The sequence below is a fragment of the Phyllobates terribilis genome, unplaced genomic scaffold (genome assembly GCF_046119375.1).
Source record: "Phyllobates terribilis strain yellow unplaced genomic scaffold, ASM4611937v1 Scaffold_7__3_contigs__length_470593459, whole genome shotgun sequence".
Taxonomy (NCBI): domain Eukaryota; kingdom Metazoa; phylum Chordata; class Amphibia; order Anura; family Dendrobatidae; genus Phyllobates; species Phyllobates terribilis.
This window is the reverse complement of record NW_027362767.1, coordinates 293501418-293508288: the sequence shown is the minus strand read 5'-3', so window position 1 is coordinate 293508288 and position 6871 is coordinate 293501418.

Genomic DNA, 6871 nt, shown 5'->3' with positions numbered 1-6871 from the left:
AGCCCAAGGAGCCTTGCAGAGGTCCGACGGCTTCCCCACTTCTGACCAAGTGTCTGCCGGATCAGACAGCGGCCAGGTGACATGCCCGGAGGGGCTGACAGAGGATGTGGCAGTTTCGTCGATTCTGGCCACATCAAGTCAGGAATTTCAGGCTGCGTTGGAAGCAGACGACAGCCTGAAAGCTCTCAAGGAACAGGCGGCACAGCCTCCCATGGAGTCAGACTGCGAGCGGGTGGTCTGGGACCAGGGACGGCTGTACCGGGTAACGGTCCAGCAGGGTTCACCGGAGGCGTGGCCCAGGGACCGACAGTTAGTGGTACCCTATCCGTTCAGGGCGGAATTGTTGCGGGTCGCACACGAGATTCCGATGGCCGGACACCTAGGGATCGCTAAAACCAAGGCCAGGATAGCTCAGCATTTCTACTGGCCTGGGATGGGAGCCGCGGTGGGTGCCTACTGCCGTTCGTGTGACACCTGTCAGAGGGTGGGGAAGGCGGGGCCACTCCCCAAAGCCCCACTGGTAACTCTGCCAATCATCGAAGAGCCTTTCTCGAGGGTCGCTGTGGATCTTAGTGGACCTCTGTCCACTCCCAGCCACTCCGGGAAATGCTTCATACTCACGGTAGTGGACTATGCCACCCGGTACCCGGAAGCGGTAGCTTTGTCGTCCATTCGGGCCGACAAGGTGGCTACCGCCTTACTGGAGATCTTCTCCAGAGTGGGTTTCCCCCAAGAAATGCTCACCGACCGAGGGACCCAGTTCATGTCGCGGCTGATGGAGTCCCTCTGTAAGCAAATGCAGGTGCAACATCTGGTGGCCAGCCCGTATCACCCACAGACTAATAGCCTGTGTGAGCGGTTCAATGGCACCTTAAAGCAGATGCTTAAGATGTTGGTCGACTCCCACGGGAGAGACTGGGAGCGTTACCTCCCACACCTCCTATTTGCTTACCGGGAGGTTCCGCAGGCCTCAACGGGGTTCTCCCCCTTTGAGCTCCTGTACGAGCGACGGGTACGGGGCCCCCTGGCTCTGGTGAAGGAAGCATGGGAAGGGGATTTGGCCACCCCCGAGGTGTCGGTCATCGAGTATGTCGTGCGCCACCGGGACAGGATGATGGCCTTGGCAAAGCTGGTGCAGGACAATATGGCCCAGGCCCAGGCCGACCAGAAGCGGTGGTACGACCAGAATGCTTGTGAGAGGACCTACCAGGTGGGTCAAAAGGTGTGGGTACTGGTCCCCGTACCACAGAACAAGCTTCAGGCAGCCTGGGAAGGTCCCTACTTCGTGCACCAGAAACTCAATGCCGTCACCTATCTGGTCACCCTGGATCACGCCCGTGGAAGGAGGAAGGCCTTCCACGTGAACATGATGAAGGCTCATCATGAGCGGGAAGCGACTGCCCACCCAGTGTGCAACCTTCCCGAGGAAGGAGAGGTAGAAACCCTCCTGGATCTGCTCACCCAAGCCAAGGCGGGTGGGTCCATCGAGGATGTGGGGGTTGGCCACCAGCTCACGGAGGACCAACGGTCCCAGCTGGGGACCACCCTGCACCCCTTCCGGGGGCTGTTCAGCAGCCTGCCCGGAAGGACTGAGATGGCTGTCCACGACGTGGACACTGGCGATCACCCGCCGATCCGGCGTTCAGCATATCGGGTCTCTTTCGAGGTGCAGGGAAACATGCGCCAAGAGATAGACGAGATGCTGAAGCTGGGGGTGATCCAGGCATCCAGCAGCGCGTGGGCCTCGCCTGTAGTCCTCGTACCAAAGAAGGACCGAACTACACGGTTCTGCGTGGACTACCGGGGGCTCAACGCTGTAACGGCCACCGATGCGTTCCCCATACCACGCATCGATGACCTGCTCGATCGGATGGCCGGGGCTAAGTACCTGACCATCATGGATCTGAGCCGGGGGTACTGGCAGATTCCTCTGACCCCCGCGGCAAGGGAACGCTCTGCCTTTATCACCCCTTTTGGACTGTACGAGTCCACAGTGATGCCATTCGGCATGAAGAATGCCCCTGCCACTTTTCAGCGGATGGTCAATACGCTGCTTGAGGGACTTGAAGGGTACGCGGCTGCGTACTTGGACGATATTGCAGTCTTCAGTCCCACTTGGGAGGATCACCTAGAGCACCTGCGGCAGGTGCTCGGTCGGATCCACCGGGCAGGCTTGACCATCAAGCCGGAAAAGTGCCAGCTGGGCATGAGTGAGGTCCTCTACCTGGGTCACCGGGTAGGCGGGGGGGTTCTGAAGCCAGAACCTGGGAAAGTGGATGCCATCGCATCCTGGCCCACTCCTAGGACCAAAAAGCAGGTGATGTCCTTCTTGGGGACCGCCGGGTACTATAGGAGGTTCGTCCCACACTATAGCACCCTGGCCAAGCCCCTGACGGACCTCACCAAGAAGAAGCTGCCCGTCGCAGTCGACTGGACAGTCGCCTGCGAGACAGCTTTCGGGGCACTCAAGGCCGCCCTAAGTAGCTCCCCTGTACTGCAAGCTGCCGACTTCGACCGGCCGTTTGTGGTACAGACCGACGCCAGTGACTTTGGCCTCGGTGCTGTGCTAAGTCAGGTCAACACGACAGGCCAGGAACATCCTGTCTTGTACCTGAGCAGGAAGCTACTGCCCCGGGAGGTGGCTTACTCCACGGTGGAAAAAGAATGCCTGGCAATTGTATGGGCCCTGCAGCGTCTGCAGCCCTACTTGTACGGGAGCCATTTCACCGTGGAGACGGACCACAACCCCCTCAGCTGGTTACACACGGTCTCTGGGTCGAATGGCAGGTTGCTACGCTGGAGCCTCGCTCTCCAGCAGTACCACTTCTCCATTCGCCACAGAAGAGGCCGTGACCACGGTAACGCTGACGGGTTATCCCGGCAAGGGGAGGGTGCAGAAGGACGCACGGGGGAACACAGGAATGTGCTACCCCCTCGCGCCCTCGTATAGGGGGAGGTGTGATGAACCTGTAGCCGCCATCTTGGTAATGATAAATCATATCCAGGGATGGCCACACTTCAGCAGCCCCCACCCTTGGGACCTTCTGTTAAAACGTCAACTAGATAGTTTCCCCCCATCCAGGCTCCTGTAAGATAAGAAGCCTACTTAACACTTGAATGCTAGGAGCTTCAAAGACTTCGAGAGGAAACACAGCCAGCAGGGGGGGGTGCTTCGTCTATCTGTACCTGACCATTTGTCCCATAGGACTAGTTTCTTTGTCTGTCACAAGCATGGAGGCATAAGATATAGAAACATGAATAGTACACGCATGTTGCGTGGGATGGGCCAATAAAAAAATATCACGGCGTCCCGGAGCCATTGCGCACACAAGCCTCCGCGGTAGACGTTTGTACGTGCTCTGGAAGCCAAGATATAGCGCTGAGCCATTCCTGAGGACCGTATGGTATCATAATTGATATCAAAAGGTCGGTTACGGCGGCCCGAATCCGTGGGAACCCCTGTGGGTATCCTGAGACCATCCCAGAAGAAGTTATTGGGTTCCTTAGAATTTGGGCTTCTGATCGAAGTTAGACCTGAGGGTGGAGACTGAGTCAGCTGACCTCACCAGCAGTGGGCGGGACAGGGCAGGTAAGATAGCAGGACAGACAAGAGACAAGTCAGTCTTGACCCAAGAGTGGTGTGCTGAACATCTGAGCACCAGCTGAGGCCACCAAGGGGAGGAGCAGTTTGACCATGCGGTGGTAGGCCTCAGCCTGTAACAAAGAACCGTGCCTGCGACCGCAGAATCCTCTCCCTGCGTCACAAGAAAATCAAGAAACCGGTAACTGATATGCTGTGGTGATTCTGTGTGTTGTATTCCATTGTTGTATAGTTTAGCCTGACCTTATACCTGTGTATATTTAGTTGTATATCGTGTATCTAGTGTATTATTATAATCAATTACCTCAAGTAATTGTGGGCCTGCCTTTTATTCTGCATAACGAACGCACGTCCGTGTGAGCTCGGCTCAAGCCAAAAACGCTACCCAGGGTTGGTTCCTGACCCGATATAGGCCCATTCACGGACTGGGCGTATATCTAAAATAGGGACTGGTGGCAGCATACCAACTGGGGATTGGGGAAGGCTGGTAGTGACGGTCGGAGGTTCAGATATATATATTCCTGGCGCGGCCAAGGAAGATATATATACCGCCCTCACTACAGAGGGCCCCGATACCCAGTAGGTTACAGGACAGTCTCCCTGGCGACCGCTTATCCTAGGTGCAGTTCCTTGACTGACCTGAGGCTAAGAGGGCGCTAGCGAGTTGTGCTGTGTAGTGACGTTACGGTTTAGTGACGTTGAAGGGATAACACACTACCGTGTTCCCTGCGCTGGTTGCAGCTTCCTGGCACTACTTTCTCTAGGTGCAGTACCTTGACTGACCTGAGAGGTAAGGGGGCGCCAGAGAGCTGCACCCACCGGCCGGCTTTCATCACAACCCGTATGAGCAGCAATCAGCGACAGCCCTTGACCATAATCTGTGGGGAACCTAAAGCCTGATTCGTGGACCAATTCACAAAGGCTTGTTTTTTGAGGGGCTCCAAGAGGTCCTGAGTGGCCAGGGGAACAGAAGGAGCCAGACTGACTGCATGGTAGACTTTTTCACAATACGAGTAAAAGAGGTTGCGACTGCAACAGAGATCTGCATAACAGTTATCCTGGATCGAGCACAGGATGCCTAATGTGGATGCTGGAGTAGCTTAACTTGAAAAAAAGGGGGCTGGAGGGGGCAGCCTAAAAAGGAAGAAAAGAAGATAGCCTAGAAGGGCACCTGCCGCAACCCAGGGAGATCAGTTAGAAGAGGCTGAATCTAACAGATATGGATTCGGAAGGATACCCTGTGTCCAGTCTTGCCTCAGAGTATCGGAAGAACTATTTTGCTGGTGATAAAAGGTCACTCCCCAGGAGATGTGCTAAGGGACAAGCTTATCTTCCTATGCATAAGCTAGGCCTAGGAGTAGGGGCTGGTGATTTTTTGGATAACTCCTCAGTGGCCTCCCACAGCCAAGGAGACAGTGGCACTCTATTGCAGCAGCAGTCAAGGAGGAATAAGTGACTGGTGGCACAGTGGTGTCTTCAGGGTGCAGGTGCACTCTGTGTCCCGTCACTGGAAATGTGTGGGGGACATCCCCATGAGAAACATAAAAAAAAAAAAATCTGAATGTCTGCCTGCTACAGACACCTTGCTAAAACTGAATATTTAGTGTCTTAAGAGACAGTAAAGCCCAATGGATGGAGCCCACAGTTTATTTTTCTACCTGGTGTCCGCCTCCTAATGGCAGGCCCTATACTCATGGTACTGCATCCTTAATATTGAGAATTTTTTTTTTTTTAAAGCTCAGAGATGAATAACTGAAGGAGCCTCTTTTAGGCCGAGGAGGCTTTTTGAGCGTCAGTGCCAGCATACTGAACGAGAAGTTGACAAAAAGAGAATGGGCTTGGAATGGATGGTTTGCTCTTCTTCAGGAAGGGGGATGAAAATTAGCAGAAGTGCCAAAAGGAAATCAAGTTCTGTTTTCTGGGCAGCTGGACATGGACTGTGAAGAAGTGAAATCTTATTGTGCTTAGCTTCTGAAATAATTTCAGGAAGACTATTTTAAACAGAGGAATGATAAATGGAATGGTGGCCTGAGCCTTCTTGGACGTCAGTTTATCAAATCTTAGCCATAGCAATAAAGCGAATGGACACAATGTTACCTGCTATTTGGCAGGAATATTTAGTCACCAGAGACGCTGAATAGAGAGATCTTCCGGCATCGGCAATCTGAGTAGCAAAGCTCTTCTGCTGGGGCCTGGTCAGAATTTCATGGCTATGTTATTTGGCCCATCAGTAGACTGCCTTGGATCTGCAGGTGGTTGCCAAGGCTGTTAGGAGAACTGATCCAGTTGCAAAACCAGATTTAGCAAAAGCAGTTTATATGCTAGCACGAGAGTAGTAGACTTTGCAAGCCAATACACGGGAGAGTCGATGGAATGAATGCAGATGCCCATTTTGATGTAAGATCAGGTGAGGAGGAAAGAGTATGCAGGGGTTTGTGTTTTTGGAAACACCCGTCGAGGTGGTCCCATTCCTTGGTCAATTCCTCAACCTCTGGTAAAAGGATTTTGTAGGATTATCGTCAGGGGATATACACCATAGTAAGGCTGAGCACAACAAAAAGATATATACTTCATCAACATGGTCTTTCCCCGGCAAAGATTTCAAAGCAAAATGTGCTGTTCAAGATTTTTGAAGAACCAAAAAATGGGCATTACTGAAGACAAAAGACACAGTGGATGGCAAAGGAAAGAGTGCAGCAGGTGAAAGACACATCATGATTACTTGTTACCTATAGTAGATGCTCAGCAGTGCTATCAGCAGCCAGTAAGACCCTAGTTATATCCATCTACTGTTTGGAGAAAATTGGCCAAAAGTGGTCTTCATGGAGGAATTGCCACCAAAAAGCCATACCTTTGGCATAGAAACAAGGCCAAGGGAGGCCAACTGTGCATGAAAACATAGAAACTAGGGTGAAAAAAATGGCAGCAGGTGCTCTGGACTGAGTCGTCAAAATGTGTCATATTTCTCTATAACTGAAAACAGTTGGTTTCCCAAAGAACAGGAGAGTGGTACAATAATGAGTGTCTGCAGGCATCAGTGAAGCATGGAGGAGGGGCCTTTCAAGTTTGGGGTTGCATTTAAGCAAATGCAGTTGGAGAATTGGTGAGAATTAAAGGTGTCCTCAATCCTGAGAAATACAGATACTTAGCCATCATGCAATTCCATCAGGGAGGCGTCTGATTGCCTCCAAATGTTTTCTGCATAAAACCATATAATAATTAGAGTAACACCTAGGCACAGTATAAAGTCCGTAGTCAACGATTTATTTG